At 45.2% G+C, this 22,033-nt stretch overlaps 1 protein-coding gene across 1 annotated transcript in view; it reads right to left on the reverse strand.

Moving 5' to 3' along the window:
* The window catches only part of SERPINE2 (serpin family E member 2), a 57,170-nt gene extending 37,318 nt beyond the window's left edge, over window positions 1–19,852 (reverse strand). Inside the window, exon 1 of the mRNA XM_036421471.2 lies at window positions 19,641–19,852. The gene's annotated coding sequence lies outside the window, so the exon portion shown is untranslated. The remainder of the gene's footprint in view (window positions 1–19,640) is intronic.
* Window positions 19,853–22,033: the final 2,181 nt, after the last annotated feature.

The raw sequence follows: 22,033 nt of genomic DNA on the forward strand, positions 1-22,033 counted from the left end.
ACTTTAATTCCTTTCCCCATCTTACAACTACACTAGAAATGCCAATCTTCTAAAAAAAAAAAAAAATACCAATAATGTTTTTGCATAATTGTGCCTTTTCATAATTTGTGACAGCCTCAATTTTTAGCTTCTGTAGGCTCCTGAGACAAACTATCCAAGTTCATACCCAAGCTCCAATTAACTGTGTGACTTCGACAGGTATATAACTTCACTGTGCCTTAGTTTCTGCATCTGTACAATGGGTATAATAGTACCCCGGCCTTACAGACTGCTGAGAGGCATAAAAAGGGGGAATCCATCTCAGGTTCTTCCACCAGTTACTGAATACACTGAGGTTCACTCGAAGCTGGTTCTGCCACTTACCACCATTATCACAGAGGGTTGAAGCATCCTTGGCCTCTATCTTCAGCCTCTTAGGGTCTACTCGCCAACCCATCTGAACAGTTCCCTCAACGAGGCAAAATGTCCCCAGATTCCAAGTTCTAAAAATTGAAAGGAATTTTAAAAGCTGCCTTTTCTATTTGCTCGTGGTCTTTTTTTTCCATTGTGGCCCATACCTTCATTTCATTTCTAGCTAGTATGTGATTTTATCAAAGTTTTACCTCCGGTCACAAGTCCTCGGGGAAGATGACCAGAGTAGCCTTGCCCTCGGGGAGGAGAATCAGTAGGGCCTCATGCAGCCTCCGAGAATGGCCCTGGTGATGGGACTAGGAAATGACTGATGGCCACGGGGTGAATTAAGAAATGGGCCTCGGGCTCTGCTGGTTTTCCGTGTGTTCTTTCCAAGGCCAGGTTCATGAATAAGGAAAAGTGTTTCCTAGCAGCATAAACTGAAATAAGGCATGATTAGACTAAAGCAATTTCTAAAACATTTCAGTATGACAAAGCCCATAAAAAAGCCTGCCTCAGAGGTCGAGAGACTCAATGGTAGAGTCTGCATTGTAAGCCAAGTCTCATCACTGTGTTATTTGCTTAGATGGGGAAAATATCTAACACAGAAAATGCTTGATGATTGCACAAGGAAGCCACTTAGAAATAACTAGAAAGCCCATTGTGATGGTAACTGCAAAGAAGGGGCAATCCAGGAGAAATAGCCTGAATTTTAGCAAGTAGAACAGACTCTAAAACCTTGAATTTATCTTTCTAAAAAAAAGGTTGGGTAGAAAGATATCAAAGTCCCCTTATCCCTTTTCACAGAAATGTTAGGATCAGAGAAAAAAGCTTCTTCATCTCTGGGCTTACTGCATCTCAGAAACTGGGCACCCCATCCACCCAAGAATCTAAGCAGAAAGTCTGGGTGTCATCCTTCATCCTTCCCCTGCCCCATTAGAACCACTGCAAACTCTTTCCTTCTTCCTTTGAGTGTTCCTGCACGGCCTACTCTTTCCACCTCCTCGGCCCTCAGTCTGGCCACCAGACTTCCTGGAAGAGGACATGAGTCTCCTCTACCCAGCTCACAGTGTGCTCTGCCCCAGTGACCTTGCCGATAGGAAAGGCTGACCTTGCCCATAGGAAAGGCTGACCTTGCCCCTTGGCACTGAGACCTGCATCAGACCCTCCAGTGGTCTCCCTAAGCTTTCGCAATGAAATGCAAACCCGCTCCCTCGACCTGTGAGTTGGCCTCCTGGGCTGGATTTCTTCCTTCTAGACATACACTCTTCCCTTGGGAGGTCACAGAACCTTTCCAGCCTCAGCCCTCCATACGTGCATTCCTTCTGACTACATCTGTCTCCTCCCCCTCTCTTCGTGCCTGAGGGTGGGGCAGGGACCTTGTCGGTCCTGTAACCACTCTTCCCCAGGGCACAGGGGACACGGACCTGCTCTCTATGCAATCGAGGCCCTGATGAAGAAAGCAAGTTTTAACAACCAACATGATTCACTTCAGGTACTAACCTTGATTACAGAAGCCACCATCTTATAAGCAGGTTGGGATCTTAAATTATTTGGGGAAGTCATTTGCTAAAAGAAGTTCTAGAGCAAGTTTTCACAGCATTGGATCTACTGACACTGCGGGGGGTGGTGGCGTAATTCTGTGTGCTGGGGGTTGTCCTGTGTATTATAGGATGGTGAGCATTATCTCTGGTTAAACCAACTAGATGCTACCTAGTAGTTTTCCCTCCCCTCACTGTGACAACCCAATTAAATGTATAGAGACACCAACAAAAGTTCCTGGAGGGGAGAGGGAGGATTACTCCTGATTGAGAACCACTGATCCAGAGAAAAATTAAAAACTGGTGGTTATGATTTTAATTCTGCCCACAAAATGCCTGATTGATTGACCTTTGTCTGAATCACTTGAGCAACAAGGCGGTAATGCAGTATCTCCTAACATCAAGTGTCTAGTGACCACTGTTTACAGCATCATTTCAGCAGGAACAAGCATTCCTAACTTCTAGATATGTTTATGAGCCACCATGGAGGGCATGGTTGGTCCATCCCAAAACTCAACTTAGCTTCCGGCATCAGTCATCTCTCTCAGTGGTGTCTGATGTGAGGCAGGTGGCAAAGAATTGTGGGGGGTGGGAGAGGTGGAAAGGAGGGGGGAGAAATAGAAAGTCAGAGAAGAGCTGGGGAAAGGATTTGATCATTCATCTGTGTCTGGTACATGAAAACAGGAGAGAAAAACGGAGAAAGCCCAGTGCCTCGGGTCCTTCCTGAGAGCACCATTCCACAAAATCCTCAGGCAGTCAAGCATCCTCTTTCTGTCCACAGTGTGGCACAACCCAGGAATGAAATGTGAATGTCTGAATCTCAATACTGCTCTAACCCCTGTCCATGCCCGCCCAATATACTAAGGGTATATTGAGCTCGGAGCACTTCTTCAGGAATGCAAAATGACTTCCTGGCTTTACCTGCCACTCGGCAACAATATTTTCAATTGTTGGTTAAATTGCAAATGCCCCATGAATCATTTAAATAAATCTCACATGTATGAAATAGTCAATTGTGTTCTCAGACCAATTCTCAGCTGTAAAAATAGAGCCACACGGAACAGATTTCTTTTTCTGCAGCTAATTGAAATTACTGCACATATAATGCATGATTTAAAGCTCCCAGGAGAAATTTCAATTTGTGTTCCCCACTTTAAAATGTACAATCAAATGCTGTCTTAAAGTGCTCCATGCATTTAAGTCAATATTGCTTGCCTGAAGCACCTCAACCATTCCTAAATTTTCACACTATGAATTGATGACCTGAGATTTTTAATGCTCTGGGTGACTTTCAAAACAATGGCTTTAATAGGACTGTGTTTCCTGAGAAAACAAACACTCCTAGAATTGACTGATTCAAATGTCTGTGGCCCAGAGAAAATCTCCACAACAGCAGCAAAATGCCTGCCAGCAGGAAGGGACCACGTAGAAGAACATCCTTCACATGGGAGCCCAAGCAGTAGTGTCAGGTGCCCACAGCACCACCCTAGAGTTAGAAAGGCTGCCTCAATATTCTTGATGGTTGATCAAATGGGAGTTGAAAGAATCTGTGACAATGAGGAAGAGACTGTCAAAGTAACCTTTACCATAGAAGGAGTGCCCTAGCTCGGGGCCTGGGGGAAAGGGGAGTTAACAGATTAAAGATCATTATCCATTTCTAATAGAGCTTCAGAGCTTGCACAATACTCAGATTTCCTGCTAATGCCACAGCTGAGGTCCTGCACCACCACTCAAGCACGTGGAAGACCTTACAGGATGAAGGGAGAGCACAGGTTGACATTGAGCTGTAGATGAACAGAGGACAGAAGTACTTAAAGGACTGTAGAACAAGGTAGAATGTGGCAGGAAGCATTAAGAGTTCCAGGCGAACAAGGAAATTGTCAAGTTGCCTTTACTTTACATGCAGTCACATTAAATTCCACCATTAATATTCCTCTGTACATAAAATTAGTTAAGAGGTGAAAATCTTACCCCATTAGCCAAGACGAGAGAGCGATGAGCAATTCTGGCAACAGACAAATAATAATCAAACTAGCAAAGAATTAAAAGCATCAGAATTTAGAGTCAAATAACATAGTAGACACTTGATGCATATTTATCAAATGAGTTAAAGTACTACACACAACTGAGTGCTATTCATTAGATAAGCAAACCTTTAACCCTTAGCTTTTATTCCAGAAATTAAGAAATGGAATTAGAAATAATGATAGAACTCAGAAATGATCTGTTTCAAAAACTTGTCTTCAAGGGCTAAGGTCTTATTTACAACTCAGGCGTAGATGTCCCCAACATTTGGTGATGAAGGCACCTACTATGTGGAAATCTTTTGACATCCCTACAGGCCATAGGGAACTATGGTTGAGTTCTGTGACGTGAGCCATAATCTCTCTCATTTACTTTCATACTGTACTTATCAGTTAACCCAGTAACAACTGGGTTTCCCATGAAGATCTTGTTAATATGGGAATGTGCTAACTGGCCAAAGGCCATCTTCCAATTCTTCTGTCTCTTGTGAGTGGTAACTGTTAGTCTCTCTGACCTGTAACAACCCTGGGGGTCCTGACAAATCTAGTTTATCTTGTGTTTCATGCTGTGGATACCCCTAAGCAATGCCATCTCCAGAGAGTCCACCCAAGCAGGCAGCATCTTGGATTTCACACAAATAAAACTGCAGCACCATTTGATGACCTTGCCTATGGTTTTTCTTCTCCCTTGGGCACCACTGACTTTTTTTTTTTTTTTACAACCTTTTCCCCAGGGCAAATGGAGGGAAGGCAAGACTGAACTTGTGCTTCATAACCTGAGAAGGAAGAAGACAAAGGAAGAGCTCAGTGTAGTTCAGTCAGCTTCCTAACATACATATGTCCCCAAGTTCAGGGATAATTAGACAGAAAACATCCTTCCTACCCTTTCTCCAAATATATTAAAGATTTCACATAAAAATAATGGATTTTATTTTTTTCATTGGATGACCAGGGATGCTTTGGAGTAAGTTCTGGCAGCCACAAGAGTGATTCTGTGGCACCTGGGTATATTTTCATCTCTTCTTTCTCAGTTACCCATTCTGGTTCTTGTAATTGAGTTCCCTTTCTATCCGGGTGTAGTACAAGAGATGCAAACAAGTATAGCCCATCCACCTCCTTCAGAGTAAGTTTTGGGTACACATTACAGGTAAAATAGTTACGCAGAGGAAGTTGGGAATGGGAAATTATATGAAAGTTTCCTATGTAAATTAAACAAGTAAATAGAGATATATGTATCTTTAAGGCATAGGATCTGGAAATATTCTAAAGTAGGAAGATAGAATGAGGGATGGGAAAGATAACTAGTAACCACTTTAAGAAGGGCTCCTCAGCTTTTATCTCTCTGGTCCTTTGCTCTCTTCTTTCAGTTCAAAGAGTTTGTAAACAAGTAAAATCCCAAAGAAGTATTTAACATGACCACTCTGTAGTTACATTTCCCCCTGACAATCATTGGACCAGCAAAGCTCTGCAAACCTTAGAAACCATCTGAAGTAATGGGAAGCGCAATTTCAAACATCTTTAGTCACCCAACACTGAGGTTCTCCCTTTAGCTTGACTTAGTTTCTTTGTTGAAGTCCCCGCTGATGCCTTCTGAAGGGATTCGGTGGGGTTAGGAGAGCTGTTCAGTTATTTCCCATGAAAAACCTGTGTCTACCTTAACACAACTGTGGAATAGGCCTGTTGTGTAGTCCTAGGCCTGTCTGCCTCAGATACGTCACATACCTGCTCTGTGACTCTGCTTCCTCATCTATGAAATCAATGATAGTCCCCTCTCCCATCCTGTAACTCAGAAGGTTACTGTGAGGATCACATGAGACACCGTCCTGAGAACTGACATAAGTCTCAGGTACCACAGGACTTTTCCAACCCTTTCACCTCCCCACTTCCAAAGCTAAGGCAGAAGAACATGAATTTCTGGAATTAAAAATCAATGACTTCATGAAAGTTCTAGTCACCTTTGTCTAACCTCTGCTATAAAGCTACCAACTGAGGAATCTTTAGGGATAGAGGAGGCCCAGCCTCTTTCTGTCAAAATTTTATAAGGAGAGAAATATTCTAACTTTCTCCAATTTCTCATAACCAGTATGGAAAAGATGTCCTATTCATCAACAATGGAGCTGCTGAGTAGCTTCATAGGAAATGTAAGGGGGGACATTTATAAAGCTCCTACTATGTGCATGCCATCTCACTTAAGCCTGGGTTACAGTTGAGTTAACAAAGATACAGACAGAGTGAGTCATCTTCCCACATCACATAGCAAAGAAGAGATGAGAAATCACACAGATATGTCTCCCAGAGAGAGGACAGAGACACTTCTGCTTTTGTCACCTGCCTCTCCCTATTCAATTTCTCCAGGTCCTTTTCCAGTCCCTCAGTCAGCCCTCAGGATTGGCATTGATCCTATTCTGGAACTTTTGCCTTCACTTTAGTTCCCAGATGCAGAAAAGAGCATTCAGTACATCCGAGCACCCTTTCCCACACTGTAAGGGGCACCTCTTCTCCCAGGATGAAGTTCTTTCTTTGATTAGGTTCTTTAATTACATGTGTTTCAATGTATGATGATAATTCCCAAAATAAGACAGCCTTCCCTTTTTCCCAATGAAAAGATCCCCAACAACCCTTCCCAACATCCACCCAAGATTTGGTTAACCCGACTAAATAAACTTTATGACCAACATGGAAAATTACACATGTTATGATTTGGAAATAGTACTTTTCTTCCCATTCCCACCTTCCATGAAGCCATTTACTTCAGAGTTCTCCCAGGCATCCTCTACATGCCTGTCATCGCTGTTTGAGTTGTCTAACAATTTGTCTGAGCCCATCGGCTCCTTCTCTTCCAAGTTGTCTCTGATACAGCACTTTGCAAATCTTGTGTGACACTATCATTGAAAAATCCATCGTAAGCCACTGGAAGCCCTTCCTGGCGCATCAGGACAGCTGCCCTCAGAGATAAAAATACATTCCAAATCCCCTCAGCAGATTATTAGCCATGATACTTTTTAACAATCTTCATAAAACTTCATTTGACAATAAAACTGTCATTGTTTTTTCTATTGAATCTCTTCCCTGGAAGGAGTTATTTTCTTGAATTTAGCCATAGAGAGTATGTGAGAGACTAAATAACCAACTCTTTATTATCGATACAAGTCAACAACAATCCTACAAAATTTAGGGCTGAAAGGGTTTTGTGGAGAACAATGGGGAAAAAAGGACTAAATGACTGCATCATTCATGAGGGCTGCCTGAACACTGGTGTTATTAGCAACCTCGTTGACAGCGCACACAGGGTACACACAGATCTGTATCTCACACACGCTACAGGAGTGATGACTGACATTTGAGAAACTTCTGTGTGTGCGGGGCTTTGGTGTTAGCACTGCTGAGCCTCCTGGACTCCTGGGGAGCAGGAATTGCAGCCCTCATTTCATGTGGGAGGTTGCTGAGACCTGGAGATGGTCCATCACTGGCCCACATCTACAGAATGAACTTGGGCCGCCGTGAGGATGCAGGGAGGCAGTGCCTGTAAAGAGGTTTTGTGGTCCTTGCCCTAACCAGTTTGGCCCAGTGGGTAGAGCATGGACCTGCGGACTGAAAGGTCCCAGGTTCGATTCTGGTCAAGGGCATGAACCTTAGTTGTGGGCACATCCCCAGTGGGGAGTGTGCAGGAGGCAGATGATTGATGCTTCTCTCTCATCGATATTTCTAACTCTCTATCCCTCTCCTTCTCCCTTCCTCTCTGTAAAAAAATCAATAAAACATATTAAAAAAAAAGAACTTTTGTTGCCCAAATCTCATGCTGGCCTGTGACTGCTCCATCATTAGGGTCACACACTGCTCCCCCTGAGTCCTTTCACACCAAGAGGGAAAGGAGAATCTTCATGCAGCTTCGCAACGATTCAGTCCACACCGACCACCCCTGTCTGACTCCCTGAGCATCTCATCTGTAGCACTCATTTGACAGAAGATTACTGAAACAGTGCGGTCCTGAGGGTCAGGGTCATGGGTCTGTTCCGGTGGAGGACTAGTTCATCACATGGCACGTGACAGTGAAAAGCAAACCAATTGTGATGTTATTTCACTGTTGAGTTTAACTTCTGCAAATAATAAGCCCATTTATTGCCCCCCTCACTCCACTATGGTGTGCCACTGTTCTAGACTATGTTGTATTGTTCAAGTATCACAGATATGCCTGTCCTACCTAAATATGTAAGATCCTCAAAGGTCAATCTGTTTTGTGGATACTTCTGTGTCCTTCAGAGCACCCGTTAACACAGTAAGTGCTCAAAAACTAGCTCTTAAACTGAATGTTACCCATACACAACAGAGTTGCCACTTTCCAGTCCTTTGAAGATCCGTGTGGGCCAGATACATCTGGAGTAAGTCTTGGCGAATCTCTTTACTCTCTGGGAATAATCCTCTTTGAGATCATGGAAGTGAACAACATGGAGAAAAGTAGACATGAATCAGCCAACTGGCTTTAAGGAATGCATAGTAACTGTCCCCAAGTCAGTGGGGTACTCTGAGGACTAATCAAGGGTGGATGACAGGTGGTGGCAGATCTGTTAGCACATTGTACCCAGACTTGGCATCTGGAGATATGACAAATGACAGGAGCAAAGACATGAGTTCTCAACCTGCCACAGTCTTGACCTTGCCAACTGACCTAAATCATTGTACTTCCTATCTCCCTGTCTGTGACACGGAGACAACACTGTCTTTCGCTGCATGGAAAGTAACAGCCGTATCATCTCCATTCTCTAGCTATGGAAATGGGGCACAGAGTGGGTGTATTTTTGTGTCCACAAAACAACTAAGTATAGATCTGGGTTTAAAACCCAGGTTCCTTGGACTCTCAAATTCATTCCTGTGTAGCAATGTCCCAACCCTTCACCTGTGGATATTAGGAAAAGTTAAATGACTGTTTCGCCTCAGTCTTCCACTGAACACAATGCTTCAGAATAAAAAGTCTCCATGGCAGCGACACATGGGGGGAAGTCTCAGCAGGGTGCTTCACACACCTGGATCTCAGATTTCTCACCTATAAACTAGTACCATTCTCTCTACTTTACAAGGACTGTTAGGATTCAACAAGATCCTATATAAAATGTGCCCAACAGTACTTGACACACTGATGATCCATCATCTTTCCTTTACTGCTCCCTTCAAGCATCTTTGGGCAGGTACTGTGGAAGGAGCACAGAATGATAAGACAGACCAAACAATCCTCAAGGGCTCCTACCAGGGCAGAAAAGACACACTTAAGTAGAACACAAGGTAGAGAGTAAGACAAAAACATTATTTTGCCCAGGGTACATGTGAAAAAAAATATTATCCTACTCACAGAAATTTTAGGCTAATAAGTGATAAAATATACACTCATTGGAACAACTATTGAAAGGACTTGCTGAATTAATTCACATTAGTATGACTAGCACTTGAATATTCATAATTTACCTCCTTGCTGCACAAGAACAGGCTCACTTTGAATACTTTGGCACCTCTGGCCAATCCTCCAAATGGCTATTTTAATTAACATGTCATTACGAAATGAACATAGGTTTGGCATAAGATGATATGAGTCTATTGGTAAATGAATTTCAAAGCGAAAATCTGCACCTTTAGAAAGAAAGCTCTCTTTATAATTAAATCATCACACAGACTCCCTGACATCTACCATCCCACTGTCCGAGCAACAGTTCAGGTGTGGGCGTGCGTTGAGTGCTGTGTAAAATCCCAAATGAATATTTGCCAGTAAATTTCCCAAAAGTCATATTAATGGCAGCACAGAATACATTTCCTATCTGGGTATGCTTGGTGAAGTTAATTGAATATTCATAGAACTCTTTTGTATAGTGAGGGAATCAAATCCTAATTAAATGACCACATGTCTTAAATACATTCAGCATGTGTTTTAAATGGTTATTACTGGGTATCTGGACATCACTGAATACAGTAAGAATGACATTTTCACATCTGAAAAACAAAAAAAAGGAGAAGACTCTGGATGCTCTTTATTATTTGGTTTAATATTGCAAAGACAGGAATATTAAGCCAAATAGATTATCTTCTACTCCAAAGACCTTTATTCATTCTTTGTAACTAACATACGAAAGAAAACACACCTACCCTGACAGGTTAGCCTGAAACGTGCCCTAGAAAAACCTTTTGGGAACTCAGCTCTCACATTTCCTCACACAGAAGGGAAAGAGGGAGTTTATTTCATGCACGAACCATCCTTGCTCCAGCCAGTCCTGGAAGTCCTGGAAGCCTGCAGGAAGGACAGATGACCACTGATCACTGGGAGTACTGCCAACCAAGAGTGCTGCAGGAAAGGAGTCTGGAAACAAAGCATGTGAACACACAGAGCAAGCCACTTGTTCACCAGGCCAAAGACAGAAAGGAAACACGAGTCCCAGAGGAATGAAATGCTCACCTGGACCAACGGAAGCCCCACCAGCACCATCTCATGCCCTGGAAGCCAGCTCCATGCTAACCCCTGTGCTCAGCACCTGAACTATACTCTCTACCCCACCCTCATGAGACTTAACACGTAACTACCTTCATGCCCAACTCACAGATGAAGAAACTGAGGCTTGGAAAAGTTTAGCAAATTGGCTATGATCTCCTGGCCTCTAGCTAGTAACTGATCAAATCTACACTCAGACCAAAAACCACTGGCCTCCCAATCCTCCACGCTCCAGATTACTACATGAAATGAAGGAAGGGGACTAAATATACTATTTATATGTGACACATTTTGAAATGAAGGTAACTCTTTAAAACAGAAAGAACTCTAAAAACTAGGAAAAGTTAAATCTCAAACAAGAGTCTAAGCTAAGTCTCCATAGGTTTGTGGAGTTTAATTAGGCATCATTTAAAAAGCATGCCCCACCTTTCCTTTGGTCATGTTGAGTCTGACCCAGCTCAGCTTAAGTTACACCCTTGGAGTCTGGGTAAATGCACTCTACCTTTTCAACCCAAAAGTCAGTATTAATTTTAGAGTTTGAATCCCATGAGAAAACAAGCGTCTAAGGAACGAACTGGGGCAGGGGAGGTCCAAGGCCTAAAAAACATTACTTGTAACAATGCAGAAATATTAGACTCTCCCTGTCTCGGTTGTTTTGGCTGTGTGATTAAAGGCTATTACACAGCAAAGGGAGGAGATGATCATTTGAGAGGAGGCATATTGTTTGACAGGAATTTATTTTTGAGAAGTTATGAAAATTGATGGGATGTAAATATTTGAACATTTGTGGTATCAGCTCACAGTTTACACATTTACAGACCTGAGTTCAGGCTCTGGCATTGACACACCCAGGTTGTATGTCGAGTGGAAATGATACTGCCTCTGTCCTACAGGCAGACCCAACTGAAAACAAAACTAAGGGCAGGTGGGATAACTTGCCTTTGCAGCACACCTCTCAGCGCTCCCTCCCGTCCAGACCACAAGCTTGAACATGTGACTCAGACTCTGGCCAATCATAATATCCCATTCCCGTCCACAGCCATGGGTCCAGGGAAAGGCACATGACCCAAACTGAGCCAGTCAGAGTGCCTCCCTAGGATTTTTCCAATTGGAAATAGCAGAAAGGCCCTCTTACCTCTTTGATCATGAGGCTGTAGAGAGATGAGCCTGAAGCTGCCTTTAGTCATGGTCCCTGAATCAAGAAAACCTTTAGACACAAGAGACAGGGGGAAGAAACGAGAGCACCAAGGCCCTGAGTCTTTGGTTCCAGTCACTTCCAGGGCCAGAGGCATCTCCGCCATCCCTCAGTGGTGGCAAGGCAAACCAATAGCTCCACCTTGCACCCCATGATTGTGTCAATTATTTTTATTTAGGTTTCTGCACTTTTAAGGAAAGATAATGCATCACTTGATAGCTCATATAATCTAAACAGTAACCAAATCCTCAAAAAACATAATTTCTTCCCAAGTGGATTTCTTATTTTAAAAATGAACCAAAAATTAGTAGAGGAAGCAAACACTGCATTACTTACACAGCATTTTCTTAAAAAAAAAAAAAAAAGGAAAAATCTATTTTCATTTACAATCACTTTACTTATTTTAAGTAGGCTTTGTAGTTGGCATTAAACTCTCTCACATACCCAAACCCATGTTCAAAAATTGATCCATTAAAAATTTAGGCTAAAGACAAATGTTTTTTGTTTTTGTTTTTTCTAGAACTATATTAGTTGGCACTAAATGGAGGGGAAATAACTGATGCTAATCCTCCAGGTTACCAGAGTTCTCCCAGCAGGACTGAGGAGGGCATTCCAAAAACAAACTAAGTATATTTACCAAGATTCCCAGTCACCACAACAAATCCTTCTGCCTTTGCAAAGGATTTTTTTCTCCTTTTACACAAAAATCTCCTCCACATTATCTCTCTCTCTTTCTCAAGAATGAACTGATAAAAATAGAAAGGCACCATGGATTCCAATTCTGGAATTATCTTCTGAAGCAAAGGACAAAGTCTGAGGTCAAACTGAAGCAAGAGCATGTGGTGTTCCGGATCTAATCTTGAATGAGGGAGTGTCCACCTCAACCTTTGAAGGAACTCATGGATGAAACAGGGGACATGTTTGTAATATGCATGAATGGAATTACAAACAGAAGATTGCCTAGGCTCAGTAGCCATCCACATGCACAATAAGCCCCAGAGGGAATGCCAACTTCTCCAAACTGGGCTTCCATCCAGACCTAGAAATCTGACCAGGATACAGGGAGAATCATTGACTGTGTAAATAGATTTGGCCTGCTGGGTGAAAGGCAGCATTTCTCAAAAGAGAAATAAAACCTTACTAATCTCTCAGTGTTCATAGGCAAATTGTGAACTTATTTATGGATGACAAATAACTTAAAGATGTAGTTTGTTGCATTTAACTCCATTCTACACCAAAAGGTTCTGTGTGTGTGTGTGTGTGTGTGTGTGTGTGTGTGTGTGTTTAAACCCAACACTGATTTTTCAGGTCAGACCTGTAATCTATTTACGAGGAAAGTTGGTTTTGGAAAGGAAAGATGGACACATTTAAGGATGAAGATAATGGTTTACAAAGAAGAGCCAAGTATATGGGTCACAATTTACTTAATATTTTTAATGAATCCATCCAAATAGGAATACAAACTAAATAAATCTTTGTGTTGGCCCTAAGTGCTATTTCTAATTACTAAAGAGCCAAGCTGAATGATTTCATGGGTTTAAAAGAAAAAGAAGAATTTCATGTAGATAAACATGAGACTAAGCAGACAGCTTTTTGTTCATGGGGCGATGCAGGGTGGGATGGAGGGATTGAGTAAAATGGAAAAAAAGAGAGAATTTATAGGCAGTGCGGTGATTTTGAGGGCAAAAGAGGGTGGGTAGAGGTGGAAGAGGGCATAGTGAGGATATATTGGGAAGGGAAAATAAATTAAATTTAAAAAATTTAAAAACTTTCCTCTAGATGTGATATTTAAAAAATAAGACACCTTTTTGATAATTATTTCAACATACCCATTGAGCCATTGTATAGATATAGAAATTAAGTTCTAGGTGGTTAGCTATATAAATCATTGTACGCACAGCCCAAACCCTCTTCCAACCCAGTACTTTTTCCACTGCACTTGGCTGAAGACATTAGCCAAAAAACTACTACGGGGGGTTGGGAGCCAGCAAGAGGGCATGCATCACCATCATTGAGAAGATTAATGGAAATAAAGCAGAAAGCATTCTCCAACCTTGTACAAATCATGAAATACAGAGCACAGCCCAGCCAACGGACCTCAAGGAAGATAGACCAAGCCAAGAGCGGTTCAGATGAGGATAACTGAACACAGACACAGAAGCACTTCTGTGTTAGACTTCTGCTTTTTTTTCTCTGGCCTTTTTTCTAAGTAATGCTCATTCTCAGAAGACATGGGTGATTGAAGATTTCCTTTAACGTAAAGATATACAGGGTGGGACAAAAGTAGGTGAATAGTTATGAATACACAAAACAGAGTTAACAGAGTTATTGCAACAACATAACCTGCATGTCTTTTTCCATATGAACAACTGTAAACCTACTTTCCCCCTACCCTGTAATGTTAAATGCAGAAGTACCAGAACCAGGGGTGGAGCCCTGGGGGGAGAGCTCCCTTTCAGCCTGAAAAACAATCACTCTTTCATGAAATATGTAGTAAACATAACAAAAGGGAATATAGTTTAGTTCAGAAATCCATTAAATGCCTTTGGATCATGCACCCCTGCAGGTGCAAATGAAACTAACATGCAGACTTGGTGGGTAAAGTGTCTATTCTAATAAAAGGGTAATATGCTAATTAGACCAGACATCTTCCGTATATCCTTCCAGATGTCCTTCCGGACAAAGCCACAGTGGCAGAGGCTGAGGCAGAGGCAGTTAGGGGCAATTAGGCTGGCAGGGGAGAACAGTTAGGGGCGACCAGGCCAAGAGTAGAAGGCAGTTAGGGGTGACCAGACCAGCAGGGGAGGGCAATTAGGGGTGATTAGGCTGGCAGGCAGATAGGTTAGGGGAAATCAGGCAGGCAGGCAGGTGATGGTTAGGAGCCAGAGGTCACGGATTGTGAGAGGGCAAGATTGGGCCTAAACCAGCAGACGGACATCCCCTGAAGGGTCCCAGATTGTAGAGGGTGCAGGTCGGGCTGAGGGAACCCCCCTTCCTGTGCACGAATTTCATGCACTGGACCTCTAGCATTGCTATAACACAGAAACTGCCATCAGGGTAGTGTGTGTGTGTGTGTGTGTGTGTGTGTGTGTGCGCGCGCGCGCGCGCTCGCACGCACGCACACGCACACGCACACACATGTTATAGATCTGTTATGGAAGGCTGGGGTAGTGATTTTCAGGAAGCACTTTTTGGAATAGGTGATACTGGACCCAGGTGTTGAAAAGAGGGGGAAGCCAAAACCAGTTTGGCTCAGTGGATAGAGCGTCGGACTGCAGTCTGAAAGGTACCCGGTTCGATTCCAGTCATGGGTATGTACCTTGGTTGGGGGCACATCCCCAGTAGGAGGTGTGCAGGAAGCAGCTGATCAGTGTTTCTCTCTCATCTATGTTTCTAACTCTCTATCCCTCTCTCTTCCTCTCTGTAAAAAATCAATAAAATATATGAAAGAAAGAAAGAAAGAAAGAAAGAAAGAAAGAAAGAAAGAAAGAAAGAAAGAAAGAAAGAAAGAAAGAAAAGAGGGGGAAGATTCCCAGACAATCAATTCAGACAGAAGATGGAGAAAAAGAATTCTAGGCATCGGTTCAGTAGTGGCAAAGGCAAGGAGGGTATAAGGAGTCTGCAGGAAGTTCCGTTTTGCAAGAAAACAAAAGTTTTGAGAAGGGCAGGAAGCAGGGAGATGGGAAGAGGTTGAAGAAAGCTTAGGCTCTGTCAGTTATTACAAATGGCTGGCATCCTAGGGAGTTTGTGTGGGGCACAGTGGTGCACTGTGGAATGTTTCCTGGCTGAGTGCTAAGGAGTTCTTGAGGCAGAACTGTCCAATGCCACTGAGTGCCTTTGGGAACATACTGTCTGGCTCTGGTACAATGTGTTAAATGGGGCCTTCCGTGTTCCCAAACCTGAGAGCTGGTGGGGCAGCCCATGCCTCCATATTTAGTCCTGCACTGCTGTTTGGATGTGGAATCCACCACACCCACTTCTTCCCAGGGAGGCTGTGAGAAAACGGGAGGGTGGAGAGGTCTATGGAAATGTCTGTAAACAGTAGAGACTGCATCGCAACACAGATGAGGTAACACTAGATTCATGAATCAACCAACCACGCTCCTTAAAGAAACTTGGGTACAACGCCATAGAAAGATGCTAGAGCTCACCTCTCAATCTGAGACACCCAGCCTGTGATACAACATAACCACTTCAGAGTTGGGTTTGTCCTAAAGACAAAAGGGAGGCACTGGGTTGTTGTGGTTTTTGTTGTTGTTTTGTTTTGTTTTTTTGTTTTTGTTTTTGAAGGACACAGCAGATTTGGGTTTGAGGGGCAGGAGGAAAATCATCCCAGCAATACATGGAAGACAGTTGAAAGGGGTGCAAAACACAAGTGTGAGAGAGTAGGCAGACTGGATGAGCCAATAGGGAATCACAGGCTGTCATGGTCTCCCAGCCAATGGTCTCCCAGCCTGTGGCCACTAGCTCAGAGCCCATGGGAGCCAGCAAGCTACCATAGTGAGGGTCACAGGTCCAGGGGAACCAGAAAGCAAGCAACCTCCGGCATGGCCGGACACTGGAAACTCCATGCCAGCCAAGAGTTGCCACATAGGAATGTTAGCTGCATGTTCCAGGTCTTCTGACTTTTAAGAGAAGCTATAAATCCCAATGACATCTTGATATTTCTAAATATAACTCAGTGTTTGTATACTTGTGCCGGCCAACAACACATCTGCCAGCTGGAGATGACACACTGGCCGCCATTTTGCCAGTTCTACATTCTGAAGCAGGGCAGGGCAGGGCCCGTGTGACCCAGCAGAGGCTTCCAGGGCTTCACAGCATGGGGAAGCAATGCGACTTGGCGGGTGTCTGTATGTGGCAAGTTCTGGAAGAGACTAGCATCATGGTGAGGTTCCTGCTTTAGCACCTTGGTGAATGGTAGAGCCACTATAAAAATTTAAAAAATAATAATAATAAAATAAATTTTAAAAAAGAGCTCTCCTGGTGTGGCTCAGTGGTGGAGCATCAACCTATGAACCAGGAGGTCATGGTTCAATTTCTGGTCAGGGCACATGCTTTGGTTGCAGGCTCGATTCCCAGTGGGGGGCATGCAGAAGCAGCCAATCTATGATTTTCTCTCATCACTGATGTTTATTTCTCTCTCTTCCTCTCTAAAATCAATATATATATTGTATTAATATATTGTATATATTATATATGTATACTATATGTATCCTTAGCCCAAATTTGACCTTTTCTCTTAAAAATTTATATATATATATATATATATATATATATATATGTGTATTTTTTTTTTTTTTTTTAAAGAGAAAGGGACAAATTTGGGCTAAGGTTAAAATGGATCTGGAGTGGATGGTGAGAACTAAAACCAGTTTTGGATTTATAGTAGGTTTTCCCTAAAGGGCATGGATAAGTCCACCAGCTGGAGACTCACTTTGTACTTGGTGAAAGTTGGAGCTACATAGAGAGTAAGGACAGAGCCCAGAGTCTCCCCAGGAGGTAGTGGAGAAGCCAGGGGGGCAGGAGGAGATGGCAATCAGGGGAGGAAGAAAGCACCAAGAGGGAAGGGAAAAATCATATCTAATTCCACAGGGAGGTGTACAGAGCATCCGCAGGGTGACCCACTCACGAACTGTGGGTCTTCTACTTTGGGCAGACTTTGGCCAGCTCGCACAGAGCTCAGAAGGAAGGGGCGATGCTAACTCATTTCAGAAGCCCGGGGAGACAGGGTGGTAGTTGGAGATGAGGTGAGGATACAGAGATAAGAGAGGTGATGGAAGTTTAAAAATACTTTTAAAAGAGAAAAGAGTTCTTAGGGAGACATTAGGCACTGCCACAGGGAGTGCCTTCTCTTTAACCTTCTCGATGTTCCCAGTTCCAACTTGATTTTTTCTATTCTTCTACCTTTTTCATCAGACATTTTATGGCAGCATAATTGGGTTTGCTCTTTGTCTGTTTCCTCCCATAAGAACGACAATTCAAACAGAGCAGGTACCTTCTATCTTTACCATATATTAATACATTAGTGCCTGGACACAGTAGATGCCTAAGGAGATTTCCTGGGTAACTGGGGAAAATTTTAGGAGGGAAATGGGGTAAGACATGCAGAGATTTTAATCCAGTGGCCCCTACAGTAGGGTAGAGTGGGCCCTGAAGTCACCTGCCCAAAGGGAAAGAGGAAGGGAAGAGATCTCTTGTGTTGAAGAACAGTGGCAATGGGAGGGCCGGTCAGCAACTGGGAAGGATGGTTCAGAGACACTGAGACGCTGAGGTGTCTTATTTCATAAGCTGAGCATCTCTGGGAGAGGGCAAGACTTGGATGTAGAGCACTAAGTAGCTAGAGTGGGTGGAGGTCACTGGATTTGAGATGGTCAAGGATGGAGAGCACCCCTCCACCCCCATGGACTCTGGGACTCCTCTAGAGGAAAGGAAAGAAAGGCCAGCAGCCAAAGTCTGCCCCGGGCAGTGACCGGATGGCAGGGGAAGCCGCACAGAGGAGGAGAAGCAGGGACCTGGCCAACTCACCACCTCACTTCCGAACTCTGCCACCCACCTCAGTCTGATTAGTATCTAATCCCTTACGCCTGGATCGGAAAATGAATGTCCTTTTCAGACTGAGTCATTTCTGTCCTTTTAAAATTACACCCATATGTGAAGTTCCTGGGAGGCAGAAATTTTCTGTACATATTCATTTTTTAAGGGATAAAAGATAGATGACACCTTGATGACCTTCAATAATTGCCTCACCCTGTACACTATTTTCAAACACTATTTTAATAGAGAATCAAAACGTAAGGGTTGAAAGAAACCTTGGATTATTTAGGCTAACACCCTCGTTCGCAGAGCTGAAGAAAATTACTGCCGAAATACTGCAAACAGCACATAATAGCTGATGGAGATATGCAGAAAGCCTTGAAAGTGTCTTCGATTTTGAAAGTGTGCTTTAGACAGACAAATTAGCAAAAACGCTTACGTTTTTTTCAGTTATCTGCGTTCAACTTTGGATGTAAAATCTCCAAAATAAAAATAAATAAATAAATAAAATTATCACATACATTGTCCCCGAACAGTTAAGAGAAGTAAATTGCTTCCTGGCTTGAAAGAGGAAGTCAAACCTTCAAACACCTTTTCGTGTGAATGCTAAATATAAGAATGTTCTCTGCAAAGTAGTCAAAGCAAGACACGGCAGCACTTGAGATTTCTCAAGAGAGACACGCACGACGATTGTTTTTCTTGCACAGAAATACTAAAACCTCCGATAGCACTTTCCACAATACCTCAGGTACAGTGAGTGCTGTCTTATGTAATCAGAGCCTTGCCTTCCCAATAGGCAAATACCCCATTCCGCCCGGAATTTCCGAGTACTTTTCATTCTTACCTGTAGTCACTAACCAGCGTCGCAATTCCCATGGGTACAGAAGGTGAAAACAGCAGAGACCCGCTCCATAGGGTTAAAAGGGATGCCAAAGGCTAATTTAAAGTGCCCCCCCCCAACTACCCTACCCCCCAAATCACTGGTCACCCCCACCTTGTTCAGGCAAAGGAAACAAGAGTCCGTTTGTCTTTCCTTGTAAGGAAGGCGGCGTACATGCAAACTACAGGGTAGGGGATGCCCAGGAGTACCTGGGCACCTCGGGTCCAGGGGTACGAGGGGGCCAGTGAGGACGGACCCGCAGAAAGCACGCATTCCCCAGGACTCCCGGCTGCGGGCACACCTGGGAGCCCCGGCGGCGCGGACCCTCCCCGCCCTGCCCGGGTTCCGGGGCTCAGGGGCCGGCGCATAGCAGCCGGGCCGCCGCCGCAGCCTCAGGGAGGCTGAGAAAGTTCCTCCGCCCCGACGCCGCCACCCCCGGGCCCCGCCAGCCCCGCAGCCTCCCGTCCGGGAGCAAGGTCGCCGCGGGGAGCCAGCGGCGCGCGGGGGGACGGTCCCCGGCTCCGAGGCATCGCCGCTGCTCCCCGCTGCTCCCCTCCCGGCCCTGGACGCCCGCGACCGCCCGGGGCGCGCACCCCGGACTCACCGCCCCTGGTTCGGGATCCCCGGGTGGCGAGCCGATGCCGGGCGGCGGCGGCGGGGCGGGTGATCGGAGGCCGGAGAGCAGCGGCGGCGAGGAGGAGGAGGAGGAGGAGGAGGGTTCGAAGAGGAGGAGGAGGCGTCTGCAGACTTCGAGTAGCGGGAGCAGCCAGTGCACCCCGGAGCGCTAGCCTGCAGCCGGCGCGGCGGGGGCTTTATCGCCGGTCCCCGGCCCCCGCCCCTTCCTGCCAGTCCCGCCCCGCCCCGCCCGCCCCGCCTTCCCGCCGCCTCCTTTGTGTGCCCGCGGGCCCCGGTCCCCGCGCCCGCACGCCGGGGCGCCCCCACTTTGGGGGCCGCCTCGCGGATACCGACCCCCCAGGGGGTCACCGTGGTGTCGCTGCGCCCAGAAAGCGCCAGGAGCCGGGGTGACCCCGAGGTGCGGCGCCTGCTGGGGCCGAGCTGCACGTGGGTCGCCCGGATCTGGGGGTAGGTGGGAGGAGAGGAGGAGGAGGAGGAGGAGGAGGAGGAGGAGGAGGAGGAGGAGGAGGAGGGACCCACGGGCTCCCGGCGCGTCCCTGGGACGCTGGGCGAGTGAGCTTAGCTGTCCCCTGGGACAGTGCCCATCATTCCTGGGATGGGGATAACGGTGCTCGGTCGCGGCCGGGAAGCGGGTAGAGCACCCCTCGAGGGGCTTCTCGGGGTGCCCCAGGGCCCACTGCTCCAGCCAGGGGGACCGAGGAGCGGCAGCCCATCGCCTTAAGCGGAAAGGCAGACCAGTGAATTCAGAAAACCAGATCCTTGGTGACAGCGCGAGGAGCAGCAGAGTGCTGGGGATTCGCCCTTCCCAACCCGCAGCTGCAGCCCAGGGAACTGGACCTTGTGCGCGGCCAAGTGCAGACCCTGGAGGCCCGTGACAAATCACCACCGTCCGGCTCCCAGCTGTGTCACCCAGATCTCCCCTGTTCAGCCCTCATTTGGGTCAATTGAGGTTTGTGGGGACTCAACGTAATGACATAATTATGTTGCCCTTAGATAGCTCAGGACCCTCACCAGCAGGCCCAGGGCCCCGGCTGTGAAAAAGAAAAGAGGTAAATCTAAGACACAAACTAGAGTTGAGGCCATACCCACAGATTAGAGCAACTTGGAATCTGCAACTGGTGCTGTAGGCAAACGTGGGCGACCGTGCTAGACCGCGTGTGCATGTGTGAGGGTAAGAAAATCGCTTTTAAGTATAAAGTCTGGGCTAGCCAAAGGGTATTCACAGCCTCTCAGAGCCATTTGGAAGTTTGGGCCTTAAATAAAAAGCAAACAGTCCAGCCGAAACCGGTTTGGCTCAGTGGATAGAGCATCGGCCTGGGGACTGAAAGGTCCAGGGTTCCATTTCGGTCAAGGGCACGTACCTTGGTTTCGGGCACATCCCCAGTAGGGAGTGTGCAGGATGCAGCTGATCGATGTTTCTCTCATCAATGTTTCTAACTCTCTATCCCTTTCTCTCTTCCTCTCTGTAAAAAATCAATAATATATATATATATATATATATATATATATAGAGAGAGAGAGAGAGAGAGAGAGAGAGCGCAAACAGTCCACAAAAAAAAAACAAAAAACCTGTCTTGTTATTTACAGCCAAGCCTAATATTTATATCCAATTACAGAGCAGGATTTAAAGCCCTTCTTCTTGTTCCCTCTGCCTGAAACTCTCCCCTTCCCCCTGCCCATGACCTCATGATCTTATGACTGCCTCATTATACTTCAGGTCCCAAGTCAAGTGCCTCCTTCTTAGCAAACCTTCCCTGATCACTTGATCTAACTTTTCCTGACCACTTGACCACTTCCTCCCTTCCACACCTGGTGCTTACTTCATAAACCTCATCATGGGTTGATTTTTTTTTTTTTTTTTAACTTGTGTCTTGGCTAGTTTTCTCCCACCCTTCCTCATGAGAATATGTGCTCCCAGAAAGCAGGGAAGAGAAACCAGTTCGGCATGGTTTCCAACTCAGCCAGTCCCTAGCGCCTAGAGCCAATTCTACGGAGATAGTAGTTGCTCAATAAATGATTGTTGAAGGTTGGTGAATAAGTGCCTGGTGGCTATTGACAAGGCAAGTACTGCTCTGGAGATAGGTCAGGAGGGTGAGCTGGAGCTGGGAAGAGGAATGAGAGTGTGGAGAAGGCTAGAGGAGAAGAAGCCTGAGGTGTTTATGAACTCGGTGTATTTGAGAAGCTAGGAGTAGCCTCTTCCCGATGGAGGAAGTCATTCAAGGGACTAGTGAAGCAACTAGAACCAAAAAGTGTGGGTGAAGCCAGGTTGCAAAAGCCTGCCTAATTCCCTGTGTTCATTTCTATCTCAATCACTTGCTTTAATTGAATTTTTTCCCCCCAGAGATAACCAGAGGTTCCCAT

Source organism: Pipistrellus kuhlii, unplaced genomic scaffold (assembly GCF_014108245.1).
Source record: "Pipistrellus kuhlii isolate mPipKuh1 unplaced genomic scaffold, mPipKuh1.p scaffold_m20_p_7, whole genome shotgun sequence".
NCBI lineage: Eukaryota > Metazoa > Chordata > Mammalia > Chiroptera > Vespertilionidae > Pipistrellus > Pipistrellus kuhlii.